Here is a 15,328-nt window from a genome sequence, read left to right on the forward strand (position 1 = left end):
ATAAATTTTTTAAATGTACAATTGTGCAATGGGGATATAGGCAAATACATTAAGTTGAAACATTCTAGTATCTTCAAATTTAAGAGAATTTTTGATTGAACCTTTTCACACTAACATTACCAAGATTCCACATCTGTGCTCTTTATACAGTTGATTTTTTGTGACCTCAAGGGGTACCATTTCTGACTTCTATCTGTTGAAAGAAATCTGTAATCATCACTGAGGTTATAGCTAATTTCCTTTACCTAGATTAGATTCTTAATTTTAAAAGTTGTCTTTATCTTAATGTCTGGTATTTCCTGGACCTGTAAGATAAATAAGTTATTCTAGGAGTAATTTAATAAGACCATAGCAAATAGCCAACATGTATTACTGTAAAGTAGTTTATTGTTTCCTCCCCAACACCACAAACTCCAAAAAATACCCATGCCAATTACAAAAATAAATGATAATCAATTTTATACTATTAGTAACACACCATAGATTGATCAGAAGTAGAGAAAGAAGGACTCATTTCTCAAAGATTCATCTACCTGTTGAGCTTGGTGATACATTTCGTTCACTCCAGCTGCAACTTGGTTAATATTTCTGTTCGAGGAATCAGTTAGGAGTTATTTGTTGACACCAGGATAGAGACAAGAGTGAGGCAAGTGAGGGACCCAGGGTACAGAATATAAGGCAACATTACTCAGGCATCTGCTAAAGAAGATGCTAGAACTTCTTCACTGTGCAAGAACAGGGTCAGCACCTGACAGCGTGTGCCACCTAACATCTTGTATCCTTGGTGCCTTGCTTACCTCACCCCTAGTCTTGGTACTATTGGACACCTCAAAAGCCCTCTGGGGTGACCCTGCTTACAAAAGTTTTCCAAGAGATCAAGAAAAGACTGCCATGTTTCTTCCAGGGAATGATCGTGCTAGAGCTGGCTTTCTTTCCAGGTTGACCTTTTATTGCAGGCCTCCTCTTTCAGAGTAACACCACCTGGCCAAATTCTCTCTGACCAGTCTCATATCTACCATAGGAAACCTGGTACAAAATTGTTTAAAAATAACCTTTGTGACATATTCATCTTTTAAAAAAACCAGAAAATTCAGATCTACAAAATAACATAAAATATCACCCTTAACTTCATCACTTAGAAATAATTATCCTTTACATTTTGAAAAATGACCTTTATGCATATATTTTTAATATTATCACAGGTTCAGATTGTACATATCTATTTTGGTCCTTTTTAAACTTCTCATTATATCATCTTCCATTAAAAAAAAAAGTCTTGCACAACACTGTTGTAAAGTGTTGCTTAATACTCCACTGTGTGACCTATATCCTGATTTATGATTAATCAAATCTCATATTGTTAGACATTTAGATTGTTTCCAATTTTTTGTATTATAAATATCACTTCTATGAGCAGACCCAAAACTAGACTTTATTCTCATCCTGAATTATGTCCTTTGGATACAGTTCTAATTATAGAAGCATACTTTGAAGAACAAATCTTTGAAGGTTTTTAGTACATATTGTCAAGTTTCCCTCCAGGAAGTTTATACCAATTTTGATCTTGTTTTTTTGGCTACTAGCAGCTCAGTCAGGAAAACAGTAATAACAGCAATTGCAGCCACCACTGGTGGAAAGGTCAACTTCTTTTGACTTTACATACATTATCTCATTAAGTCTTCAAATAGTCCTAAATTTAAGTGGAATTACCCCCATGTGATGGCCAATTTTATGTCAATTTGAATGGATCACAGCACCCAGATATTCAAACATTATGCTGTATGTCTCTGTGATGATTTCTTTTGAATAACATTAACATTTAAATTGGTCGACTTTGAGCAGGGCAAATTGCCTTCCATAATGAGGGTGGGCCTCATCCAAACAGTAGAAGGCCTGAATAGAACAAAGGCTGACTTTCTCTGAGCAAGAAGGAATTCTGCCAGTAGACACTTTTTGGACTTGAACTGCGACTGTTTCCCAGGTCTCCAGCCTGTTGGCCTACTCCACCGATTTTGAACTTATCAAGGTTCCATAATCATGTAAAAGTGAAAGTGTTAGTTGTTCAGTTGTGTCCAAATCTTTGCGACCCCATGGATTGTAGCCTGCCAGGCTCCTCTGTCCATGGGATTTCCCAGGCAAGAATACTGAAGTGGCTAGCCATTCCCTTCTCCAGAGTATCTTCCCGACCCAGGGATTGAACCTGAGTTTCCTACATTGCACGTAGATTCCTTACCATGTGAGCCACCAGGAAAGCCCATAATCATGTAAGCTAATTCCTTAAAATACACCTCTCTCTTTTTCTCTCTCTCCACACATTGTTGGTTCTGTTTCTTTAGAGAACCCTGACTAATACACCCTGTTTGGCAGATGAAAAATTCAAGATTCAGAGAAGTTAATGCTCCCAGGTTCACACAGATAGAAAACAGCAAATGAATATTGAAATACAGTTTACATCAGACCATGAGCCCATCATGTCATACTCGGACATTCTCCATCACTGTGGAGAAGTTTGGGTAACTTCCCCAAAACCTGCCAATAGCATTAAATCGAAGGGCCCCTTCACAGTAGAACATCTTAATGAGGCAAACTCAGTCACACCAGAGCAGCTACCTAACTCAGAGCCTCTCCACCACCATTAAAAGAAGAAGACCTTTCCAGTCAACTTCTGTTGCAGTTCTTTGATTAAGAGACCAGAGACTTCTGTCAATAAGACCTACTAGATATCGGTGGCCATATCATTGCTATCTGTTTTTCAGCCCTCAAATGCAATGGGTTAGGTTTGGACATTCTCCCAATTTCTGCAGTTTCAGAATCACCTACATGATGGAGTTGAAGAGCACAACCTCTTGTGATAGCCTTCTTTTGAATCAAAATGTGCAACTAGATTTGAGCAGAGATGAGGAAATGAAGAATAACTAGTAGATATTTTCTTGTCCCTTCCTATTGTAGTACCTAGGGAGCCACACTGTCTGAAATGAAAATATATGAAAACAAACAAACAAACAAAAAACCTGAAAGGAACATTCTGTTGCCTCAATACTCTAACTTCTTGTAGTTCAATTGTATGCTAACATTAAATAAAGATGCTGGACCTGAGCAAGCTGCTCTCAGGCTGCCAGAGAGTCTCAGAGGCCCTTAGGCACAGTTGCTGAGCAATTCAAATTTTAACTTTAACTACAAATTGTGTGTTACAATTGGCAGATGGGTAAGCTAGAATGCTATTCTATTTCAGGAAATGAGGCTCTAGTTTTGAGTTTCATGCAAAGGCTGCTGGCTGCTGTTTTTAGCATTTAGACTAAAGCTCAGCTCTATGTCCAGAACCATGATGTGGGTACTCAGTCACCAGGATGGTCTGGAAGCCATACACCAAGATGAATGTGTGTTGTTGTTTAGTCACTTAGTCTTGTCCGACTCTTTGCAACCCCATACACCGCAGTACCCCAGGCTTCCCTGTCCTTCACCATCTCCCTGAGCTTGCTCAAACCCATGTCCATTGAGTCAATGATGCCATTCAACCATCTCATCCTCTGTCATCCCCTTCTCCTCTTCTGTATGAATGAATGTGTATGACTCCATATTAAAAAAGAAAATCATGGAAACGACCCCCATTTAAGCCTTCTCTATGTGATGGGCTTCCCTGGTGGCTCAGAGGTTAAAGTGTCTGCCTGGAATGAGACCCAGGTTCGATCCCTGGGTCGGGAAGATCCCCTGGAGAAGGAAATGGCAACCCACTCCAGTACTCTTGTCTGGAGAATCCCATGGAGGGAGGAGCCTGGTAGGCTAAAGTCCATGGGGTCGTAAAGAGTTGGACTCTACTGAGCGACTTCACTTTCACGTTCTTTCACTCTATGTGAAGGTCTCCTGGAGAAGAGAAAGGCTACCCACTCCAGTATTCTGGCCTGGAGAATTCCATGGACTGTATAGTCCATGGGATCACAAAGAGTCGGACAGGACTGAGAGACTTTCACTTCACTTATGTGAAGGTGATGCAACTGTATGCAACCTAAAGATTAAAATGTCCCACCCAGCTGAAGACCTAAAAGAATAGCCCCTTTGAGGTAGGAGATAGATGGGCTCCAGGTTGGACTTTTACATTCAAGGCTCCAGGTTGAACTTTACAATCAGAGCTTCAGGTTGGACTTTTACAGTCAACCAGCCTCCTCTTTGCATTTCCTGAGGCAAGAGGTAGGTGGGCTCCAGTTAAGGAATTTACAACCAGCCTCCTGTTTGCTCTCTGAAACGGAAGTAACAACAGAAACAGGGTAAATAGCCAGTCTCTGTCTCTTGTAAACACTTCAAGGAAATAATCATGGCAAGGACAAAGAGAGGCAAAACCCTGTCTGAGTAAAGGATTAAGGGATATCCCTCCCCTCTCTTTTCGGACAAGGGAGACACTATACATGCGCAGAAAGGGTTAATTAAATGAGGTAAGTAAGAAAGAGAAAGATAAATATCCTATTCTAACGCATGTATATGGAATCAAGAAAAATGGTACTGAAGAATTTATTACAGGGCAGCAATGGAGAAACAGACATAGAAAATAGACTTATGGACATGGGGAGAGGGGAGGAGAGGGTGAGATGTATGGAAAGAGTAACATGGAAACTTACATTACCATATGTAAAATAGTTAGCCAATGGGAATTTGCTGTATGACTCAGGAAACTCAAACAGGGGCTCTGTATCAACCTAGAGGGGTGGGATGGGGAGATGGGTGGGAGGTTCAAAAGGGAGGGGATATGTGTATACCTATGGCTGATTCATGTTGAAGTTTAACAGAAAACAATAAAATTCTATAAAGCAATTATCCTTCAATTAAAAAAAATTTTTTTTTAAAGTCAGAGGTTAATTCAAGTCCTGCTCCTCCCCAGAAGTCTTCACTTTGAGATCATCTTGGCTAAGGTGTGCATGCGCACCCCAAGGGAGGATCCTGAGACAAATTAACCAGGAGGGACAAAGCAAGATGATTGGCCTGAGGGAGGACAAAGATCTGGATCTTATAAAGGAACTTCCCTAAAGCATAATTCTCTCTCTGAGCTTCTGCTTACTTCTGCAGGGGTCCAAAATCATCTTCAAACCAGGGAGAGTCCTTAATAGCTTTGGTGAATGGAGTTCCAGCAAATTTTAGCTGTTTCCAATTCTGCCTCAGTCAAATAGATAGAATTTTAGTTTGCTTAAAGGAAAAACAAACACAGAATGGAAAGTTCAAGAGGAATAATAACTTCAAAAAATTAGGTATAGAAGGAACATACCTCAGTATAATAAAGGCTATATGACACTTCCACAGCTAACATCATACTCAATGTGAAAGATTGAAAGCTTCTCGTCTAAGGTCAGGACACCTTGAGTAGGTGCCCATTCTCACAACTCGTATTCAACATAGTACTGGAAGTCCCAGGTAGAGTAATTAGGCAAGAGAAAAAGACATCCAAATTAGAATGGAAGAAGTAAAATTATTATTTGCAGATGATATAATCTAACATATAGAAAATCCTAAAAACTCAACTGAAAAGCTGTTGGAACTAATCAACAGATTAAGTAAATTTGCAGGATATAAAATCAACAGAATTGAGTTGTTTTTCTATACACTAACAATAAAAAACATTTGAAAAAGAAATAAAACTATCCCATTCACAACAGCCTCAGAAACAGCAAAATACTTAGGGATAAATTTGATTAAGCAAGTGAAAGACCTGTACAAGGAAGACTACAGGAATTTGATGAATGTTATTCTGTTACCGAGTTCAAGCTCACTCTGCTTGCCACAGGACAGGCCAATGAATCTGAGGGGTTGAGGCAAGGAATAGAGCTGACGAAGAAAATAGCAAGCTAGAACCTCAAAATATGGTACCGGAAGAGAGGAGGGTTCAGGATGGGGAACACGTGTATACCTGTGGTGGATTCATGTAGATATATGGCAAAGCCAATACAATATTGTAAAGTTAAAAAAAATAATCATTTTGTCAAGGCCTAGTTGCCAGATTCTTTTATGGATCAGAGATGGGGGTTGGGGGGAGGTGAGGAAACCAAGTAAAAAGACTATTCGATCCTTGCAAAGGTTCCCTAGAATGGCAAGCCTCAGACAGGGGAAGGTGTTAGTTTCAGTTCCTTACAGTCCTTCAGAGGTGGGCTGCTCAGCTTATCTCCCTCAGGGAGGCCATTATGTATGTTTATTATAACAAAAAAGGGTTAAAGTCACAGAAGCAGAACCAGTGTAAATTTAAAATTAACCCTTCCTGGTTACAATTGTATGTTCATGGATCAGAAGAATTCATATTGTTAAAATGTCCATACTGCTCATAGCCATCTATAGAATCAATGCAATCTCTATAAAAATTCCAATGGTATTTTTCACAGAAATAGAAAAACAACTCCCAAATTTGTATGGAACCACAAAAAGACTAAATAACCAAAAGAGAGAAGAGGCAAGCTGGAAGTATTACACTTCTGATTTCAAAGTATACTGTGTGTGCATACTCAGTCATGTCCAACTCTGTGCGACCCTGTGACTATAGTCTGCCAGGCTCCTCTGTCCATGAGATTCTCCAAGGCAAAGCTACTGGAGTGGGTGGTCACGCCCTCCTCCAGGGGATCTTCCTGACCCAAGGATCAAACCCTAGTCTCTTATGTCTCCTGGACTCGCAGAGAGGTTCTTTACCACTAGCACCACCACCAAAACAGTATGTTACCGGCATAAAAACAAGCACAGATGTCAATGAAACAAAATAGAAAGCCCAGAAATAACCCCCCACATATCAGGTCAACTAATATTTGACAAGGGAGCCAAGAATGGGGAAAAACTAATGTCTATAGTAAATGGTGTCAGAAAACTATAACCACATGCAGAAAAATAAAATTGGGCCCCTTTTTCATTTTTTCACAAAAATTATTTTTAAACAGATTAAAGACTTGAACAGGTCTGATACCATAAAAATCCTAGAAGAAAACATAGGGAAAAATCTCCCTGACATTGGTCTTAGCAATGATTTTTGGATATGACACCAAAAGCACAAGTAACAAAAGCAAATAATCAACCAACGGGACTATGTCAACATAAAAAGCTTCTGCACAGCAAAAGCTTCGCTCAACAAAATGAAAAGGAAACCTACAGAATGAGAGAAAATATTTGTAAAATTACATACAGGATAATGGGTTAGTATCTCAAGTTTATAAAGAATCCATACAATTCAATAACAACAACAAAAAAATGAACAATCCATTTTTTAAATGGTCAGAGGAACTAAGTAAACATTTTTCCAAAGAAGACATCCAAATGGCCAACAGGGACATGTGCAACATCACTAATTATCAGGGAAATGGCAAATCAAAACACAGTGAGATACTACTCCACACCTGTTAGAACGGCTATCATCAAGATTGATATGAGATAATAAATGTTGGTGAGGATGTGGAGAAAAGGGAATCCTTGTGCACTGTTGGTGAGAATGTAAATTGGTACAGCCACAGTGGAAAATGGTACAGAGCTTCCTTAAAAATTTTTTAAAAGAGTTGCTATATGATTCAACAATTCCATTTGGGGATATAAATACAAAAGAAATGAAAAACAGGATACTGAAAAGATATCTGTACCCTCATATTTATCACAGCATTACTCACAATAGCTAAGCTATAGAAACAACCTAAGTGTCTAGTAATGGATGAATGGATAAAAGAAATTGTGAATGGATGAATGGACAAAGACGTGCAATGCATACAAATATTTACATAAATTAATATATATGTTTACAAAATGGAATCTTATTCTGCCATGAGAAAGAAGGAAATCTTGCCATTTGTGACAACATATTTGGAACTTGAGGGCATTATGTTAAATGAAATAAGTCAAACAGAGAAAATCAAATACTGTATGGTATCACTTATATGTGGAATTAAAAAAGTGAAACTCATAAAAACAGAGAGTAGAATGGTGGTTACTGGGGGCTTGGGGGTAGAGGAATTGGGGAAATGTTTAAGGGTACAAGCTTACAACTAGTAGATGAATAAGTTCTGGAGAGCTAATGCACAGCATAGTGATTATAGTCAGCAATATTGTATTATAAACTATAAAATTGCTTACAGACTTGATCCTAATTGTTTTCACCACAAAAAAAGAAATAGATTATAACTATGTGATGGGATAGAGGTGTTACCTAATGCGACGGTGGTAACCATATTGCAATATATAAATTATTAAATCATCACATTGTACATCTTAAACTTACACAATATCATAAGTCAGTTATATCTCAATTAAAAAAATAAGAGTAATGGCAGCCAACATATCCTTAAGAGCTTAATGTCGACAGGGTACTCTAAATGCTTTCATATATAATTAACTTTTACAACAATAATTCAATGAAGTAGACAAGATTCTTCTCACTATTTTACATATGAAGATATAGACTTAGAAAGATCAGTGACTTGCTGTGGGCCTCCTAACTAGTAAGTGAAGGATAAAAGTTTTTTATCCTAAACCCTGTACTGACTGCTAAACATGGAAAGACAAATACTGTATCATCTCGTTTACATGTGGAATCTACAAAAACCAAGTTCATAGATTCAGAGAACAGCTTGGTGGTCACCCACAGTGGTGGGGAAGTGGGTGAATATGGTCAAAGGGTACAGATTTCCAATTATAAGATGAATAAATTCTGGGAATGTAAAGTACAGCATGGTGACTATACTTAATACTGTATTGTGTAGTTGAAAGTTAAGAGAGTATATTTTTAAAAGTCCTGACTGCAAAAAAAAAAAAAAAAAAAAATTTGTGAAAATGTAAGGGGATGGATGGCTTCCCTGGCAGCTCAGACAGTAAAGAACCTGCCTGCAATGCAGGAGACCTGGGTTCAATCCCTGGGTCAGGAAGATCCCCTGGAGAAGGGAATGGCAAACCACTCCAGTATTCTTACCTGAAGAATTCCATGGACAGAGGAGCCTGGTGGGCTATAGCCCACCAGTAGTCCATGGAGTTGAGAAGAGTCAGACACGACGTAGCAACTAACACTTTCACTCGACTTCAAGGTGATGGATGTGATGATCATGTAATAGTATATATGTATACCAAGGCATTACATTGTATACTTTAAACTTACACAGTGTTATATGTTAATTATATTTCAGCAAAGCTGTGAGTAAATAATGTCCTCTGGAATAAAAAAGTAACATGTAGCAGTACATATAACAAGAATATATGAAATACAATTATTCTTAATAACCATAAAAATACAATGCTGAATCTCATAAAGTCAAATCGCTCTGAGACTGAAAAAGTATGTGAAAGACAAATAGGAAGTTTCTAAGAACTTAGGGAAAATTCAAATTTTCAATTCAAATCTGCTAAAGTGAAATTTATGCTCCTTCGTTTGCCCATTGAAAAAACTGCATTCTTCTTGTTTCCGCAAGGCTTATGAGTTAAGGAAAGAGAAGGTAGCAAGTACTTGCTGAGAGCTTCCTGCCTCCCTAGAAGGTTGCACACACTCCCTCCCTTGTGAGGTAGACCTCACAAATATGAATATTATTATTATTAAACAATAATATTGTTATTAAACAATAATCAACATATTATTGTTTCTGATTTACAGAGAAAGTCACTCAGGCTGAGAGAAGCTCGGTGGTGGGTCCCAATACCAATATTAGATAGGAAGACACGCTTCAGACCTCATCCATCTAGTTCCAAAGGCCACTGTGTTCTACTTGCTTGGTCAAGTCTGTAGTTTCTTTCCTCCAAGAGAAAAACTTCACTTACAGATATATTTACTACCAACTTTCTACCCTTCCTCCGGTCTTTCAATGGTTCCCACAGTCTCCTTCTCATCCCCTCTCATTTTCTATGCCCCTTGTGTCCATATACTTTTCCTGAGGTAGTAACAAGACATCAATATTCTCTGAAAGAAAGACCTCTGTATTAGTTTTAAATGTGGGAGCATGATATGAGGCAAAGCAGAAAATCTCAGCAATCAAGATTTGGTGGGTGAGGGGAGGAATGGAAATCCAGTGTTTTCTGGCAAGTATTCCTCACAACCACATGTGCAGATGAAAAAACTGTTGCAGCAAGCGAGAAATTAAGCAGCTCAGTGAAATTAAGAAAGGGGTTTAGAAAACTCTATCCTCAACCATATATAATGGGAAAGACTAGAAATCTCTTCAAGAAAATTAGAGATACCAAGGGAACATTTTATGCAAAAATCAGCTCAATAAAGGACAGAAATGGTAGGGACCTAACAGAAGCAGAAGATATTAAGAAAAGGTGGCAAGAATACACAGAAGAACTGTACAAAAAAGATTTTCACCACCCAGATAATCACGAAGGTGTGATCACTCACACTCACCTAGAACTGGACATCCTGGACCGTGAAGTCAGGTGGGCCTCAGAAAGCATCACTACGAACAAAGCTAGTGGAGGTGATGGAATTCCAGTTGAGCTCTTTCAAATCCTAAAAGATGATGCTGGGAAAGTGCTGCACTCAATATGTCAGCAAATTTGGAAAACTCACCAGTGGCCACAGGACTGGAAAAGGTCAGTTTTCATTCCAATCCCAAAGAAAGGCAATGCCAAAGAATGCTCAAACTACCGCACAATTGCACTCATCTCACATGCTAGTAAAGTAACACTCAAAATTCTCCAAGCCAGACTTCAGCAATACATGAACCGTGAACTTCCTGATGTTCAAGCTGGTTTTAGAAAAGGCAGAGGAACCAGAGATCAAATTTCCAACATCCTCTGGATCATTGAAAAAGCAAGAGAGTTCCAGGAAAACATCTATTTCTGCTTTATTGACTATGCCAAAGCCTTTGACTGTGTGGATCACAATCAACTGTGGAAAATTCTGAAAGAGATGGGAATACCAGACCACCTAACCTGCCTCTTGAGAAATTTGTATGCAGGTCAGGAAGCAACAGTTAGAACTGGACATGGAACAACAGACTGGTTCCAAATAGGAAAAGGGGTACATCAAGGCTGTATATTGTCACCCTGCTTATTTACCTTATATCCAGAGTACATCATGAGAAACATTGGGCTGGAGGAAGCACAAGCTGGAATCAAGATTGCCGGGAGAAATATCAATAACCTCAGATATGTAGATGACACCACCCCCTTTATGGCAGAAAGTGAAGAACTAAAGAGCCTCTTGATAAAAGTGAAAGAGGAGAGTGAAAAAGTTGGCTTAAAGCTCAACATTCAGAAAACTAAGATCATGGCATCTGGCCCCATCACTTCATGGCAAATAGATGGGGAAACAGTGACTGACTTTATTTTTCTAGGCTCCAAAATCACTGCAGATGGTGATTGCAGCCATGACATTAAAAGACCCTAACTCCTTGGAAGGAAAGTTATGGCCAACCTAGACAGCATATTAAAAAGCAGAGACATTACTTTGTCAACAAATGTCCATCTAGTCAAGGCTATGGTTTTTCCAGTAGTCATGTAGGGATGTAAGAGTTGGACTATAAAGAAAGCTGAGCACCGAAGAATTGATGCTTTTGAACTGTGGTGTTGGAGAAGACTCTTGAGAGTCCCATGGACTGCAAGGAGATCCAGCCTGTCCATCCTAAAGGAGATCAGTCCTGGGTGTTCATTTGAGGGACTGATGAAGCTGAAACTCCAGTACTTTGGCCACCTGATGTGAAGAGCTGACTCATTTGAAAAGACCCTGATGCTGGGAAAGATTGAGGGCAGGAGGAGAAGGGGATGACAGAGGATGAGATGGTTGGATGGCATCACCGACACAATGGACATGGGGTGGATTCTGGGAGTTGGTGATGGACAGGGAGGCCTGGCATGCTGCAGTTCATGGGGTTGCAAAGAGTCAGACACGACTGAGCGATTGAACTGAACTAATCCTCAACCAGCCCTTTCCCCCAGAAGTTTTCTTAAATGAATCCCTTGATGTGACAGTGAGGGGAAAATGCATATTTTGGTTTATCTGAATGCCACTGAAACACTAGAACATTCATAGCCAGGCCTTTCTTACAGCGTTCCAAAATCACACACTACCTACCCAGGAGGGCAGCCCTGTTTTCTCACCAGCTGATGCTAACTATCCTGAGCATACTGACCAGGGAATTCTTTTCAGAAATATACCTGAGGTCTTTAACACCTAAATTAAAGAGTGGTGAAAGAAGCTTGTCTTTCACTGAGTTCTGTGCAAGACCATGCTGAGATTTGAATGACTGTCTATAGAGACATTGTTATTCAGTCACTCAGTAGTATTGGACTCTTTTCGACCCATGGACTGCAGCACGCCAGGCTTCCCTATCCTTTACCATCTCCCAGAGTTTGCTCAAACTCATGTGCATTGAATCGATGATGCCATCCAACCATCTCATCCTCTGTCGCTGGGGTAGGGACAAATCAAGAATCCTTGAGCTGGAGGTGGAGGTGGGGTTAAACCAGAAAAATCTTGCCTGCTATTTCCTTCCAGCTATGTATCGAAGACATGTAGAGCCTTAAGTCAGTATCATGGAGCAGTGACTAATTCATCAAACACACCTCTGTAGACCAAGGACTGACCATTTTAAAGATTTCTTGTGCAAAATCTTTAATAGCAAGGGAGGCTAGCACCTAAGAACAAGCCAGCAGAGCTATCCATCAAGTAATGGAGGGCTTCTGTCTCTTGATGGGCCGGTAAGGTAATCTGTTGGAATATGCTTTGGAGAAGTGTTGCCACAGGCCAGTACCAAGGCATCACACTGCATGAACAGATGTCAGTCCTGCTCCACCTATACTTGGCAGTCCAATAACCAAAGCATGAGACACACCATGGAACCAGAGTGACATCTCCCCAGCACAGGGGTTTACCCTGCGTTTATGGCCCACTAATGGCCCTTTGCAATTTGCGTTACCTTGATGTAGTCCAGGTCAGCTAAAGTCAGAGCAAAGAATGATAAGGATTGGAAACTCTTAAGAACAAAAAATAGCTCAGTTGGTAAAGAATCCGTCTGCAATGCAGGAGACCCCAGTTCGATTCCTGGGTCGGGAAGATCTGCTGGAGAAGGGATAGACTACCCACTCCAGTATTTTTCGGCTTCTCTTAGGGCTTAGCTGGTAAAGAATCCACCTGCAACGTGGGAGACCTGAGTTCGATCCCTGGGTTGGGAAGATACCCTGGAGAAGGGGAAAGGCTACCCACTCCAGTATTCTGGCCTGGAGAATTCCATGACTGTATAGTCCATGGGGTCACAAAGAGTCAGACACAACTGAGTGACTTTCACTTCACTTCACTTCAAGAACAAAAAAATAGGTTTCAGCTATACAGGGTAGCCATAGGCACCTCTACATCTGCTCATTCACTAAGAGATATCCAGAGTGTTTTGCAAGGTTCTGGCATAGGTGAGGCACTGCTTCTTTGAAACCACTCTGACAAATGGCTAATAGGTCACATTCCTGCTGCTGCTGCTAAGTCACTTCAGTCGTGTCTGACTCTGTGTGACCCCATAGACAGCAGCCCACTAGGCTCCCCCATCCCTGGGATTCTCCAGGCAAGAACACTGGAGTGGGTTGCCATTTCCTTCTCCAATGCATGAAAGTGAAAAGTGAAAGTGAAGTCGCTCAGTCATGTCTGACTCTTCCTGACCCCATGGACTGCAGTTTACCAGGCTCCTCCGTCCATGGGATTTTCCAGGCAAGAGTACTGGAGTGGGTTGCCATCACCTTCTCCAAATAAGTCACATTACATCTGAGTAAAAATCTGGGTGTGCTGGAACTAGGGTATTTCCCCACAGTAATTCTGACCATGTCCCTCCACTTACCATCAATGATTATTAGCTTTGGAGGCTGAGTCACAGGAAAAGGACAAAATGATGTTATGGCAAAATGGGAGAAACTCCAAGAAAGAATGTTACAATGACAATAGCCACAAAGAGGAGAAATGGCAGGGATAGACAGAGGCAGACAACCTAAAGAGGAAAAGAAGAAGATCTACAATTTCTTGGTCTGGGTAAAATCAGCTACCTCTGACCATTAGCCTTTAAAATCAGAGACATCCCAACTGATGCAGCAAACTTCATTGTTGTCTTACTTTAAGAAGTTGCCACAGTCATCCCAACCTTCAGCAACCACCCACAATGATCAGTCAGCAGTCATCCACATTGAGGCAAGATCCTTCACCAGCAAAAAGACTGACTTGCTGAAGGCTCAGATAATGGCTCGGAGAAGGCAATGACAACCCACTCCAGTACTCTTGCCTGGAAAATCCCATGAACGGAGGAGCCTGGTAGGCTGCAGTCCATGGGGTCACAAAGAGTCGGACATGACTGAGTGATTTAGCAGCAGCAGTAGATGATAGCTAGCATTTTCTTAGCAGTAAAGTACTTAAAAGTATGTACATTGTTTTAAAGTATATAGCTCTTATACACTGAATAAGCTACAATATAGTATAAACATGACTTTTATATGCACTAGGAAACCAAAAAAAAAAAAAAAATCAGAGGCATTGAACCCTCCACTCTGTGTATGATGGTGAACAACCAGTAGTAACTCAAACAGTATTCAACCAGTAGTAATTCAAAGAATTTCTAAAGGAATAAGCATGCAATTTGAAGATATGTTAACTAGTCCCAATCTATATGTAAATTAATTTACTTAAATATCTTTAAGTTCCCATTTTGAGAAGCAGGGCCTGAAATAGGAGTTCTTGTGTTAAGTGATTTTTTTGGCAGAATGTTGTTAAGAGAAGGGGGTTGAAAGAAACAGAATAGAATGGGAGGTGGGGGAGTTGAGCCCGAATGTGGTCTCAGCTGGAGATTAGCTTCAGTCTGGTTGCACAGGGAAGCTCTGGAACAGTATTTTCCAGAAGTAGATCATTTCAGAATAATAGGCTTAAGTGAGGTAGCAAAGCTGCTTTGTTTTTGGATGACAAGCTGACTCATTGAGCTGACAAAACATGGGACAGTCTGAGCAACTCTACAGGAAGGTGCTATCAGAACTCTGAGATTTCAAGTTATGAAATTAACACATCATACTTTAAAAAATAGATCATAAAATAAGAAGAGAATCTTGGTTGTAACAGGATTGCCAATAGCTAAAGGAAATGCGATATCTACAGAAACAGATAGTCATCATGTAAACACAGAACCAAAAAAGATAAGTCAGGGTCGAAGTTGGCAATGTCCATTCAACAGTGTTGAGAGAGAAAAGGTGCCCTGTCCTACGAACATAGCCAACTAGACCCCATAGCTGTTATATACCTGTGATGAAGATGGTTGCATCTAGCTACCAAATCTGATGATAGCAGTTATTAAAATCATCTTGCCACCTCCCCTCTCTCTGTTTCCTTGCCTAGGAGCAGCCTTCTTTTCACATAAGGGTTTCTTCAGGAGCTTCCATCCAG

The sequence above is a fragment of the Bos javanicus genome, chromosome X (genome assembly GCF_032452875.1).
Source record: "Bos javanicus breed banteng chromosome X, ARS-OSU_banteng_1.0, whole genome shotgun sequence".
NCBI lineage: Eukaryota > Metazoa > Chordata > Mammalia > Artiodactyla > Bovidae > Bos > Bos javanicus.